General features: G+C 40.3%; 1 protein-coding gene across 14 annotated transcripts in view; it reads right to left on the bottom strand.

Annotated features, from left to right (window-relative positions):
* GREB1L (GREB1 like retinoic acid receptor coactivator) overlaps positions 1–3,470 on the bottom strand; it is a 183,866-nt gene extending 180,396 nt beyond the window's left edge. For 11 of the 14 annotated variants that reach the window (XM_025165066.2, XM_025165070.2, XM_025165068.2 and 8 more), the window contains exon 1: positions 3,319–3,470. The gene's annotated coding sequence lies outside the window, so the exon portion shown is untranslated. The remainder of the gene's footprint in view (positions 1–3,318) is intronic. The other 3 variants (XM_088130742.1, XM_025165069.2, XM_088130744.1) reach the window with 1 other exon arrangement.
* Between the last annotated feature and the right edge of the window lie 10,372 nt (positions 3,471–13,842).

Here is a 13,842-nt window from a genome sequence, read left to right as displayed (position 1 = left end):
CACCCAGGACAGTTGAATCCATCTTGTGCCAAGGGTAGAATATCATCCAAAACAATCCTTTACTGTTAGGGAGGATAAAGTCGCCAATAGCTTACACTGTAACTTAGCAGACAGTTATATGAACATAACAAAAATTATGTTATAACAATTATCACACAGACGCAAAAACAAACAAACCAACAAAAAACACTTGGACTGTTCCTTTCCAACCCTTCTTGTCACTGGATTACCAAAGAAAGCTTTGTGGCTGTTCAGGTGGCTAAAAAGCCCTGAGCCAGCCAGCCGGCCAGGTCTTAGGTTGATGATGAAATTCCTGCCTTTCAAATCCATTACCTTTTCTACCAGCCCAGATGGTGGTCTATCCCACTATGAGTACTATGTGTGAATCCTCAAAATAGCCAGAATAGGAACCTAGAAATGGAGAGATATTTGGGTAGACTACAAATGCCTAGCTTGGTCTTTTCCAGATAATGAAACCCGAGGTCCAGCATATTCAGAAAGAACTAAGTTAGATCTTACTGAAACTAATTCTGGCAAGATTAACATTTAAGTCTTTGCTGGTGTTTCATTGAGAATCCGGATGGGCACAACAGGAGAAGTCATTATCTTTCCCATGATCTAGGCTGCTCGCCATTCACAGAGATCAAGTGAGCACCCTAATCTAGGCTCAGAACCTGGTGGCAATACACTGATCTGGCATTTCATAGCACTGCTCATTTCTTTTCCTTTTTGTCCCCAAATTCATCCTTAGTATTCAAAACAAATAGTCTGTTCCTTCCCCACCAAAAGGAAATATGAGAAAAAATAAATCACAGTGAAAAACAGAAATTGCCAGATAACAATAAAAACAAAAGAACATCAAATATGGGATCTTAAAAAGAAGAACAGTGCACATGAACTCCAATTAATGGCAATAAAATATTCGCTAGGTCTGTAATTTTCAGCCTATTTAACTTGAAAGTAAACATCACTGAACTTCTTGTGCCTTCATAAGAAGCACTTACAGCATAGTTAAACACCTGGTGGGAAGAAAGTATCTTTGTGTTTCATAGGATTTACTTTCAGATCACTTAGGTTGTAAATCAGTTTCCCACATGTGTAAATCTAATTAAAAAGCTGTACTGACAACCAGTTACTTTATAAAAGTAACCACTGTCTGGTTTTTATCCTACACTGACAACATTCCAAACTAATGAGCCTCAGACTATGGCTGAACTTGAACAAAATGATTAACTGACCATGGTTTATTAAATTATTACTCAAAGCACCCATTTTTCTGGGTATAGACATCTTTTAACTATATACTTATCACATAGGCTGGGTCAGAGACATCTACAAGATTGAAGGTTTTTGTCACAATTTAAAAAAAAAAGCAGTGTTGCACCATAAACTTCATCCCTTCCATATGGAGTGTGGCATCACGACACATGTACAAAAGGGGTGGAGTTTGTGTTGCAACAGCATGATGTTACCTTCATCATTTGCTCCCTTCCACAGGCCTCTGGGCTGGGTTCACACAGCACGCTAGGCTGAAATGTGATTGCCTGATTATAGTATAATGCCTTGTGGGACACTGGCCTTAGGCTACTGCACATTCTTAGAAAACCAAACACTTTCTTACCAAACACAGTGGTACAAGATTACAAGTAAACATGTGTGGGACTGTGGTGTTCGAGGCACTCTCAGGAAATAATCACACACTGCATTAACCCGTGGTTTCTTTAAACATCTTTTACTAAATAAATCACAATTGGCTGCATTTTGATTTACTATGTTATGCGACCTGCCCCAGCCCAGCCTTACTCTAGAAACACACACAAGCGAGACTGAAGCCAGTCATACTCTCAGCAAGCACAGGATCACCTAAATGGACGCAGTTTTAAATATGCTTATTTGAAATCAATAAATGATCCTGTCTGCATCACCACCTTTAGTAGGATTGCAGAGGTATATATGGGGTATTCAAGATAAAGGACAGTATTTTAGAAATATTCCAGAATTATTTCTTAAAGTTCACTAAGGTTATGTTGACACAGCTCATTGAAACATAAAATAGTCAGTCATCTTGATCCCAGTGTGTTTTGCTAACCAACCTGTGCAGTTAGTTTAAGGTTCAGTATCCCATGAAAACACAGTAAGCTGTAATTCAGTTCAGCATGGCTAAGAATGTTGTACAAACATACACAGTACTTCTGGGCAAGGAATCTGCCAGGACAGACTTGGGTAATTAGAAAAGTTCATTCCTCCTAAATCAAACTGACACCCAGTTTTAATGGTTGTAACGCCACCCACAATTTGGGATCTGCACCATTAATATACTTTACATTGCTCTATTGCCTACAAACCTCAGCTCTGTCACAGAGTTATTTTATTTCCCCAGATATTTTGAATAAATGATTCGGTGACAAAACTAACAACTTCTAAGCACTTCGGTAGCAGAGGCGTGCGGTGGGGAGGAATTCTACCGCTGGCTCCGCGATTTCACATTTCATTCCTCCTCCGATTTACCCCGCTTGGGAGAGAAGAGGCTGTCAACTGTCACCACAGCAGCATCTCTACAAGGACCCAAGGCGTCCAGCAAAATACACAATGAAAAAGAGATCGCTTTCAAGGAAAGCATAGGAAATGCCAATCCTCCTTTGTCAATGCTTTCCACTTACTTCCTCCTCAAAGGTAGCAGCGGTTTAATTCATTCGTTCAGGATCGATCGACTGCCCCCCGCCCGCGACTGCACTGACAAGCCTAATGGCCAGGGGCACCCCTCTCGGCGAAGCCTCATCTCGGCAGATGGCCAGCCTAGCAATTTTTTTATTCCCGCGGGACGGGAGCGAAGGTTTCAGGCTAAGGAGTCGCCGTCTCGCAGCGAATCTGACACTCACAGGCAGCCTTCCTCAAGGGAAGGACCCAGGCTAAGGCAGGCCAAGACCTCCACTTGGGTGCCTCTCTTCCCCCCGCCGCCCCCCTTTTGCAACCTCCGTTCTTTCCAACTGGGTCAAGGAGGGTCTGAGCCCCACGGCCGAAAGCAACACCCTCACCCCCACCGAAGGAAAAGCCTTTGGACGGACCCACAACTAGTTTGTTGGGAACGAAGACCCCACGCTTTCAGAGCCGTTCCGAGGGCACCGCGAGCCCCGTTCGGGGACTCCGTAGCCCGATTCGGCCTGCGTTCCCAAGACGAGTGAGAAGAGGGAGCCCCCGAACCACCCAGCTCCTCTTCCTTCGGCGTTTTAGCTATTTTTATTAGTACTAGAGGTGTTACTACATCCGAGTCGAGCAAAGCAAAAGAAGGCCCCGCCGCAGCTGAGAGTGCTTTCTTACCGTGCAAAGTAGGAAGCAGTTAAGGAGCAAGGAGAGTGCCGGATCCCTCGTCGCTTCTTCCTGCAGCCCGCGCCCACCCACCCCCCTCCCTCCGCGCAGTTTCTCCGCAAAACTCTCCGAAGGCGATCGCTGCCGCTTTCTCGTTCTCTCTCGCAAGCTCTATAGCTGGAAAACGAGGAGGAGGGGCAGCAGAGCTGAGGGGTGGGGAATGTGGGCTGGTGCCTCCCCTTTATTCGAGGGGGAGGGGGAGCGGAGGAGTGCCGATACGTGTGGCTGCTTGCGGGTTAGTTGTTACTCCCTGCTCCAAATTTCCTATTCGCAGTTTTGGAGCTGGATGCGGCTCTCTTTCTGCTGGCCCTTTCTTTACTGAAAAGGAGCCAAATAAGTTTTCTAACCTTCCTTCTAAATGGTGACTCTGTTGACATGGCAAACGGGGTCGCAAACTAGCCAATCACATTTTGGCCTAGTCTGTGTTGCGTAACTTTAGGTACGCTATTAACTCTGGTCTGCAATACTCTGGGTCTCTTTTCACCCATCTAGTAGCCGTCCTGATTTTTACAAACCAGAGCTGGCAGCTGTATGGCTGTCGTGTGAACCTAGAAGATTGGATAAATGATGGTTCTGTTGACTGCGGGTAAGTGTGTCATGCTAGCAACCATGGAAAATCAGGGAAGAACCTGAAGTAGACTGGAAAAGGTAGCTTTGCACTGTCATTTATTGAAGCTACCTTAAGGGATGATAGGCTGGAGATCTCAGCCTTGTACTATGGAATATACTGTCACTATCAGTTCTTGGTCTGATTGTCATTTAGGTTAGAATTTAGTCATGCCTGAGGTGATGTTAAATTTTATGTTATAAATAAACAAAATAAATACTTTTATAAAACAGGGTTTGTTTCATTTCATCCCCAGGATGGGGCAGAATTGATCATGGCATGGTGCAAATTGCAATGTGATTCTATTGGCTGTGTTCATGCAACATAGGAATCCAGAGTTAACTAATAATGGTTTGCTGAAATTCCAGTCACCTGGATTTGTGCAAGGCAATGACCCTAAATTAGCCAGTCATGTTTTAGGTTTCACCTCTTGTGCAAACCAAACTTTCATTACTTAAGTTAATTACTTATCCAATTAAGTTCCTCCCAAGATTGACCCCTGGCATTTTGTTGCCTGAAGCGAATCAGGAGATGAGGTAACTCCTCCATGCATTGGTTTGAGCCATCTGCTTAAGGATGGTTTGCTGAATAAGCCACAATTAGCTGGTTCATACATTGGACTATATAAACTCTGGTTTACAGATCAAACTGGTTGGGTTCATAACATTGTGCTGAAGTAGAGACTGCTGTCATGACACATTGAACTACAAATAAGCCAGACAAATGTTAGTGAACTTGGGGTTAATTTATAGTTCAATATTTAATGTGAGCCTAGGCAATTGTGTTAATTGAAAAAGCCATGGTTATATTAACCACAGATTAGCATTTTGTGGTAACACAACCAATGCCACAATGCTGCAGTAGACTGCACTACTGTACACAGCAGTGACAATAATGACTTCCGAGTATTCCTAGGTGCGGAGCAAAACAGCCCAGTTTATAAATTAAGCATGGCCATGTGTCATGTATACGTAACCACACTTATATAAAATTACTTGGTAATTTGGTGGTCATTAGATCACCAAATCCAATCTCTTTGATAATTTCAGATGCTTATGTGGACAAACAGTACCACATATGAGCACAAAGATATCACATGGCTTACTCAGAACACTAAAACTTGGAAGAGTCCCCCCCCAAATCTCATTATGGTTGGAGAAGATCTCAGCACTTCCCACTGAGGACCAAAGAGCTCAGAAATAAGAGAGCAGTTGAACAGCTTGTCCTAAAAGAGCCTGAATAAGCAGGAAACACTATACTGTAACATTTTGTTGCACTAGTAACCAAAGTATCAAGGTGCATAAATGCTACTCAAGGCTGGCTGAATTATTTGGATATTTGAGGCTACAAAGTTCTACAAGCATCTTTGGAGTAAAAAAATAATTCAAATCAGGTACCTGGCATGGCAGCCATATTTTGTTAGAATCAGCCTTGTCTTGCCATGAATGGTGGGGCTTCTCCACAGCAAGTGTGGTTGAAGTTGCAATGTATGTCAAGCATAAGCATTACAAAGTTGGGACAGAAATCTTGAATTTAAATAAAACATTGGCTTGGCAGAAATGTTGTGAGAGAGTTAGACTTAGTGGGCTCCTAACTTGTTTTCTACAGAAAAAAGTTTAGGAGAAAAGACCAAGTAGTACATTTGGATCAATATGCCAGGAGCTGTCCAACTGAAAGCCCTCTAATGATGGTAAGCAAAGCCTAACCAGTGGAGAAAGAAAACAAAAGAATGGAAATCAGCCAAAGGGGCCCAAAATATGGATGTTTCTTTAAAGTTGAAGTAGTGAGAGGGAATGAAGGATATCAGAGACAATGGACATTTGGTCAGTTGGACCACCCATCTCAACCCCCTTCCCAATTTGTTTTTCAGGAAGTCAAGCCTCTAGCCTTGGGGATTGAGATATCAAGAGCTAAACCAGCAGTGATCCAGGTTGCCTTGTGGGACTCCTTTCAACTGACAACCATGCAAGTAATTCTTGCTCAGAACTGAGCAGTATCTTTCCTGGCACTTGCCAGGGCAAGGAGGATTCAAAGAGGGGCAAATTAAAACATACAGCAATCTGAGGCAGAAGACCTATCTTTGAAAGTTCAAGTGACAACTGCATCAACTACCATTTGGAGCTGGCAAGCTTTTGAAAAATCTTGATTATGGTACACATTTAAAAATTCTATTTTTAGAATGAAAACAAGAATTGTATTCCCAATAATTGTATAATCACATTTATTATTAATCTCGGAAGATGATCCAATTAGTACAAAATTAGTAGCATGTGATGTTTTCTTTTTACAGGAAACAAGCCAATTAGCATCTCTTGGAAATTTAAATACCTTTTAATAAGATAACAATGTGGGGAAACACTGACATAAAATAAATTCTCCTTCATTGCCAAGTCCACTGAGTTGATCCCACTTAGTCAGAAAACTACATTTTCTCCATCATGGTCTGTTTGTGCAATTCAAACTCAAATAGATTGCTTGATTTCTCACTGATTACTGAGTGCAAAACATATGGACTGTCTTAATATCCTTGATATAATGTGAAGTTTTAATTAAAACTGTATCCAGCGACTGATCTGTGGTGGTATATTCACACATGCAAATCACCATAGCATGCTGGAGGCACCTACTTGTGTAAAATAGGCTATTTCTGCCATATTCTAAGTTTGGTTTTCTTGAAATTGGTAAAATGTTGGCATTTTGATTGGGACTGTGTTCACACGACACACTTAACCACAAACTAGCCAATCATATTTTGAAATAGAATGTGCAAACCTAGAAAATGGGGTTAGGTCATAATCTGCACTTGTTAATCATAGGTAACCATGTTTTACAAATAGCCCGTGTGTTTGTACTGAAGACAGGAAGTTGGCAAAGAAGTGGACATCTCCCTACCTCCAGAATCTTACACTGCTAGTTTTGTGGCATATGGCCAATATAAAATGTTAATACACTCTGCTTGTAACCAAAGGTATTTAGTATGATGTCCAAACCATTCTTTAAAAAATATGGGTAAAAGGCTTCAACTCCCAGCCATGATCCCGCCATGTTCTGAAGGAGGTCCTAAGCTAGTAGTTTTGTACTCTAGTTATTCAGCTCTAATAATCTTAAAAGATCTGGACGTTCCTTAAATATACATGTAATATACACACGAGAAGACACATGGTTACATATGTGTTCTTAACTGTGACCTATCAGCTTCTGTTTGTCCTTCATAGTAGTTGGCTTGTTCTGTTAAGCACTCTAAACTCTAGCTTCCTGCTGCATTCTGGCCTGCACATCTGTTTTGTCCTGTGCCTTCCTCCCTGAGAAGATTCACATAGCGTCCATTCATCCATCCTTGCGTATCTCTACTTTAGAGGCTAGTCCAGACCCCGAATATACATTGGAATAGAAAAAAACATTGATCAAGCTGGAAGGGGTTAAGAAGTTGGGGGGACCCTTGATTAAAAAACTTATTTCCTTATGCATCCAGTAAAGAAAATTATGGCTCTGAATTTGTCACCCAATATCACTTAAAAATAAGACAGACGTACACAAAAGACCCACCATAGACACAGCTTCTCACAGGACCCTTGTAAAGCAAGAAAACTGCTATATTTGCACAAGTGCTGGCCTAAACTGTGACTTTCAAATTACCATTAGTAGTATAGTGATCATGGCCACAGAGCATATCCTGCTAGTAAAATCTGAGGAGGAGGTGAAAGAAAAAACAGGGAATGGAGTGAGAAAAGTATGTCAGTGTTTCATTGGTGCAAGACCAAAACACAGATGTTAACAGACCCACTGAAGGTCATATCATTTGAAGCAAGAGGGACAAAAGTGTACACATACGAATCCTTAAATATCAGGTTGGTTTAAAAAAAAAATACAACCCTGATAACATCTGAGATTATTGAAGAAAGAAATTCTGGCAAAGATATGCTTCAGAAAAGCGTTACAAGTATGCATCAAGTTCTTTGGTTTCATAATTGAAGACCACTGCCACAGAGGAATGAGAAAGACTCAGAAGATAAGGCTTTCAAGGAGATGAAAGTTGAGAGAAGGTTCCTTACAACCAGTGTTGACATACTTTCTTTATCTGTCCTCCCTGACTCACTCTCGCAACAGACCTAAGTTGAGCAACTGGCACGCAACAGCTTCTGCTGATAACTCAGCTCACTTGGACGCCTTTCCTGTGAAGCGTGCATTAGAAGGACAGGGAATAGATAGCTTATTTAAGACTGCTTTAATACTTATGTAGAAAGCACCATTGCTACATCTACAGTCGTGTTTTTATGCAAGTTGCAGGTACCATCTGTGTACAAAATCTGCCTTGCCATTTCTAGAAAATGTCTGTTTTTCTGTCTTATTCTCAACTTGCTTGAGAATTTATTTCAGATTTCTCTTGGTGTGTTTTTCCCCCTGAATTTCTTATTGGAAGATAGCAGTGGGTAATAAAGCTGGTGCTGCCCTTTTCTCTTGAGTGTCTTTATATCACTCTGAAACATCTGATTGTCCACCTTTCCCAGACTGAAAAATCTCAGTGGAAGAAGTTCCGTCATGATCTCTTTCTTTAGGATTTTCACTGAAATATGGGATGCCTGCAGAATACTGAAGAAACAACAATGAAAGGTGAAACATTCAGAAATATACCTTGACCACCTCACAATGAAATAACTTCAAGAATATCACTTTCTACTCATTCATTCCACTTAAATTCTTTTCTCCTTTGAGTGAAATGTTGAATGAAAATTCTTTTTAATCAATTTGGTTGCGTAGTGGTAGAAAAAAAATCTGATTTTTTTTCTGTATAGCACTAATGTCTACACATATTTGGAACACTGCTTGAAACACATATATATGAGGGTATAATATCTCTGTATCACATGGAATTTTCAAAAGTATTTATGTGGCAGTTATAGTTGCTAAATGGCCTGTAGTACTTTCTTCAACAGATTGGTAAATATCAGAATAGGAATATTAAAAGTTGTCTTACCTCCAAATGATTAGTCCATCCAGCCCAATATAACAGTCTCTCTTTGGGCTCTCGGGAAGAGAAGCTTTCATTTTCTGTTCCCTGGTCCTTTAATGCTGGAAATTGACCATGAGCTCTTCTGCAGCAGACCATGTTAAGATGGAGAGAGATAAGGGAAAAGATCATGCTTATCAGTTAAAAAGAGACAACAGAAGTTGAGGAAGGGACAAAACGAATCTAATATTCCTAGCAGTTCCTGCAAGAGGAGGTACAAGTTTCTAGAATTGTGGACCATTTTGAAAAGACTTGCCAAACCTACCAGGTCAGTTTCTGAGGCCACATTTAATTGTTACCCTGTTGTTAGTGGACTACAGAATGTCTCTTGAGCAATGTGCTATTCAAAATCATGGTGAAGTTGCAGCTAGGACTGATATCTCAAAGTGCCAGAAGGATCTTCAGAATTTTATGGTGGAAGAAACCTGATTCCTATCAGACCCTCTCCCACAAAGTCAAAAGACATATACCACCTGGTGCAAATACGTGGGAGCCAATACTGTCATGGAATTCAATAAACTGACAGAACTTGGAGAATGTATGGCCCAACTACCAATCAGCTCCATGATCAAATCTTTCTAATGGGACCTAAGACTAGAGAGGCAACAGGAGAAATGGCCCAAAAGCTAGCAGATTTCAGAACTCAGGGGCAGTGCAGACATACTAACATCTCGGGTATTCTTGAGGCTGGAGGAAATAGCCAATCAGGATTATCCCAGAAGCTACACCACATCAAGCAATATCCAACATGCCACCGGGACCTATTGATAGATGAGCTGCCAAGTGCTTTAAATATGAAGAACCAGCACAGCTGTCCCCAAATGAAAGTCCAAATAAACCAGGTTGAATTTAAAAGTCACGGGCCAGAGAATCTTCCAGTAAAAACTTCCCTAAACTCAGCATGGATGCTATTCTATCCTGTGAGGCAAGTGATAACAAAAGGTCATTGAGTAGAAGCCTGGTGAGATACTGGAGGCACAGTCTCCACCATGGCCCCCTCACTTATAAAGGATCAACGTCCCCCCAAGGCATCATGAGTGCAGATACTGTTTGCCAAAAGCTAAGTGGAAACTGCCCTTGTGTGAATCCACCTAGTATAGTCTGTAAATAATAATTTAAAAAAGATCCACTCTTTATTGTTTAGAGTATTGTATGAACCCAGCCAACTGTGGTTTATTTCATAAACCATGCTTAAGCAAACCATAGCTTAGCAGCTGTTTAAACATAGTCTTATTTTTCAAAGGAAGAAAAAGAATAATACATTTTCTTACAGAAACTGTAGCCTTATACATTGTGCAATTGTTGTGAACTGATGCATAACATCCTTAACACATTCCTTTCTATAAATTGTTTTGGTGCTGTGAGACAATCAGCCTGATCCTCTTTAAGCTTAGTTTGAAATTAATCTCACCAACCTCAGCATAATTTGTAAGAATGTATGAATTCAATCTTATTTTTTTTCTTACAGTTACAGCAAGTTACTTTATAAAGTGAGAAAAAGATGTTTGGTGAATAGACAGTTGTAATGCTTGCTAGCTAATGTTTTTTTAAAACAGGAAAGAGAACCAGAAGAAACTTGCAGCACTGTTTCTTGTTCTCTGTATGTTTACCTGGAAACAAGTGACACAGCTTTCGCGGGGCTTGGAAATAATCACACACAGTTTGCAACTTTAGATTCAACTAACACATTGCATCAAATGAGACATATTTGCATAGAGGGGAGTGAAAGAGCTCAGCATAAATGAGTGGGAGGCCTATAATTCTTCCTCCTCAAACTATGGGTGCCAAAAATAAGTAATAAAAAATGAGATACAAAAAGCCTTGGCTATTGCTACCAATCGTATGACCAAGAATAATCCATAAACATACATCCAACACAACTGCAGGGGAACAACTGTAGCCATTTTTTAAAATTACATAATTTTGTAGGCTTACACAAAAGCTCGCTTTCTAAAAATATACCTTTTTGAAATAGATCACTAATTCATTATCTGCAGGAACAAAGCTTTAGGTGAGTCACTAACAGGAATCCTATGTACAGTATGTTTACTCCTAAGTAGGTCCTACTGAATTCAGTGGGATTTAATTCCATGTATTGGTGCAGAGAATTATAGCCTAAATCAACACACTAAAGAGTGTGGGTGCTATACAGTGGTTAAAGTGTCAGACTTACATCAGGAGGACCCAGTTCAAGTCCCACTCATCTATGGAGCTCCATGGCAGACTTTAATGTAGTAATTTCTCTTAGCTCAGCATTCCTCACAGAGCTGTTGTGAAGACAACATGGTGAATGACTCCATGTACACTGCCTTGAACTCTTCAGAAGATGGGATGTGAACATTACACGTATCTCATCAATAGCCAAGAATTTTACCCATCATGTTATCAAATCCAGGTTGCTCCAATATAAAATAATGTAAAAATGTGGTATACATTTTTGTCAATATTGTAACTATAGATATTTAATGTCCCTCCATCTCATTTAAGGCAGTATGCTTGTTTGTGTGTTCTGTGGCATCCAATATTATGCAGATTTAGGTCTCACACAATTTGTGATACAAAGGAGAAATTAGATGGAGCAGTAAGCTGACATTATCACACTTTGCATTTTGCAAAAACCCTTGGGCTTTAGACCTTACAGTGTCATCTTTGGGGCTTATATTTGGATGATGGGCAGGCACTTCCAATCTACTACTTTAGCCAGAATGTTGATGCCTGAAATGGTGAGAGAATCTATGAACTTTGTGCAGCAGTTGGTGTAAATATATGAAAGATGGATCACTGTTAATAAACCATGATGACTTTGCATACTAGTTATACATTGTTTGCCTTGAAATTATCTTCCAGTCCAGGGTCTGCTATTACTTTCTGATTAAAATAGTAAACTGTATGGTTGAATATATTTTGCTTCAACAGAGATACACAGTCTTATAGTGAAATGCCAGGACTTTTGAGGGAAAAGTGGTGGTGTCAAGACAAAAACTGAAGTTGATTTAGTTTATGATTAAATAACATGAATTGCATATAGTATAAATGCAGTTTGTAAAATTGTCATCTGTATTTCATATTTGCCCTCTTCTCACATATTACAAATTACAATTCTGTGCAGCTTTTGATGGGTCTCTGGGTGTTGCACCCAAGGTGAGAAAGGCACGTGTTGTTCTAGTGCCACAGATTTTGCACTAGATTGTGCTATTTTCTATAGGTGTTACTGATGGCCTTTTTTTCCATGAACTTGTCTAATTAGTAATGGATCCTGCCCATAGTATGATTTCTTCTGAATTTGCATGACAAGAAATATCTTCCCTAGATTTGTTTAAATTAATGCTAAATCAGGTCCCCTGTTAGAAAAAGGACATACCAGGAGATGACAAGATCCACTTAGATCCAGTTCGTACAGTAAAAGAAAAATGGCCTTATGCTAAGGCTCTGTCACATATGGGAACTGAAGGGGTCTTGCAGCCCAGTCAGAACTGCATAGAGACAATGATAATTTATGTGAATTGGCACCTTCTCAGTTGAGCAACTGCAGCTCTTTGAACATGTGCCATCGTAGGACTGCCTTTATCACTCCCATATGGAAGAATCAGTCACAGGGTCATTGCCTCCATAAAGTCCTCTCAGGACAACAACCCTTCCCACAGCCCTATGTACTTATACAGATGATCAAATACAGATGAACCACCAACTCCAAGCCTGTTAACTACAGTAGTAGGTAGGCAAATAGTTTCCTATGGATTAAGCTGGACTGTAGAGAGGCAGCATTTTTTGTTACTGTACTATGCATAAAAACAGCACAAAACCACAGGCTGATTGAAATCCAGATGGAGCCATATTTGCATTTCAGAATAATCCACAAAATGGTTCCAACAATATGTTAACATGATCACAAAATAGGCATATTAAATGCAGTGTTATGGGAGGGTTGTGCAGTCTGGCTTTGTCCCCCCCCCCCCGCCCATTCTACAGAAATCTCTATGGAGTGCCAGGATGGAATATAACATTAAACTAAGCTTAAATGTGTGTATTCTTGTTTCAGAATTTAAGTGTCTTTCTGAAATAAATCAAGGCCCACCTAGTCCCGCATTGTTTGTATGAATCCAAGGCAAATGGCAGGTGCTTCCCGGTCCACTGGAAGTTGGCCAAATGATTCATGGTCAAACTCTCCAGTATAAAAGTCCCAGACACACAAAACTGTGTCCTGAATGCTTTAAGACTCCTTTTATTAATTTCTTTCTCTACTTTAAAACACATTTTTAAACTACCATTCAGTGGTTTTTCAGGAGTCTTTTCCAACATCAAAGTTCAGAAGTGTTAATACTCTTCCTATCCTGCTTCTTCAAAGTCCATCTCCAACTTCCACAAGGCCATAGGAAAAACCGCTGCCTGCATAATTGGGATCTTTGTAGGTAAAGGCACATCACAGCATCTGTATTATCTCTTCCAAGGCCTTCGTTGCTACTCTGCTGAGGGCTAGTTTGTAGCATATTTCTTGACTGCTGGCTCCTGCAAATTACAGACACAGTGAATTACTGTTGATCAATGTCTAGAAGTCACAGATTTCTAAAATAATTTATGAAATAATTTACTTTAGAGCTGAAATTAAAAGAGAGTTGCAGATTTCTTCTAGGTAACAACTTTTCCTGGCACAAATTCTTTTTTTTTTTTTTTTTTTTTGGCAAACAGATTTAACTTAGATTTTATTTCCAAGACCCTTAGTACAGGAGAGGCTGTTCCACAAAATGGGTACTGCTATGAGAAGCAGCGCATCAAGGCTTCTATCTTCCAGACCTTGTGGCAGTAAAAACTCAGTTATATATTTAAAGTTACTCCCCTTTTAGAACACCCCAAATCATCTGCA

This window comes from Python bivittatus, unplaced genomic scaffold, assembly GCF_059951505.1.
Source record: "Python bivittatus isolate LINGU-HERP-01145 unplaced genomic scaffold, Pbiv_v1 ctg000840_np1212, whole genome shotgun sequence".
Classification (NCBI taxonomy): Eukaryota; Metazoa; Chordata; class Lepidosauria; order Squamata; family Pythonidae; genus Python; species Python bivittatus.
This window is presented reverse-complemented; position numbering and strand designations above follow the sequence as displayed.